This window comes from Mauremys reevesii, linkage group 12 (assembly GCF_016161935.1).
Source record: "Mauremys reevesii isolate NIE-2019 linkage group 12, ASM1616193v1, whole genome shotgun sequence".
Lineage (NCBI taxonomy): Eukaryota > Metazoa > Chordata > Testudines > Geoemydidae > Mauremys > Mauremys reevesii.
This window is the reverse complement of record NC_052634.1, coordinates 26,118,804-26,119,593: the sequence shown is the minus strand read 5'-3', so window position 1 is coordinate 26,119,593 and position 790 is coordinate 26,118,804.

Genomic DNA, 790 nt, shown 5'->3' with positions numbered 1-790 from the left:
AACAGTGACCTGACAAAATTTGCAGATGATCCAAAACTACCGGCTTGCTTCCTAGAACGAACGCTCCTTGAGTGGGGTGATCCACAGGGAGTAGCTCAAACCTCCACAGTGCCTGGCCAGGGGCAGGACATTAGCACAGCAAGGGAGGGGTGTGGCAGTGACATCACAAAGGCCTTTTGCAGGACCTCAGACTATTGGTCAAAGGTGGTGGGGAGGTGGTGACCTCACAGAGAGATGCTGACATCAGCCAGGCAGGAGAGGGGGGAGGGGCCAGGGAAACCTCAGAGACCCCTGTGGCTTTGCTTCAGCAAGTCTCCTTCTCCAGGTCTCTCTTTGAGGACTGAGAGAGTATTCGGGTTCATGGACGTGAGCGCCAGGAGGAACCTCTTTCGAGTTTTCTCCTTCCCTTTTCCTGATTTTACTAGAAAACAGCCGTCCCTGTTTAGAAGGTAAGAGCCTCCTCGAGGTTTGAAACCTGTTCAGTCTGATCCATCTGGTGACAGTTGAATTCTAGGCATGGAAAACACGAGCTTAAGGAGGCAGAATTTTATTCCATACCTGGGATTTTGTCCCTTAAAATCACTGGGGACATTAGGGTTTGTCCTTTTTGTTTCACCTTTTCCTCCATCCATCCCTCCCTCCTTTCTCTTTGTCTCTTGCTCCTTTCACCTGTTCCCCTCCCAACACCAGGAACGAGGTGTGTGTGTGTGTGTGTGTGTGTGTGTGTGTGTGTGTTGCGGGGGGAATGCTCGGCAGCTCCCACTGTGGGAGGTCCACCCAAATATGTGGG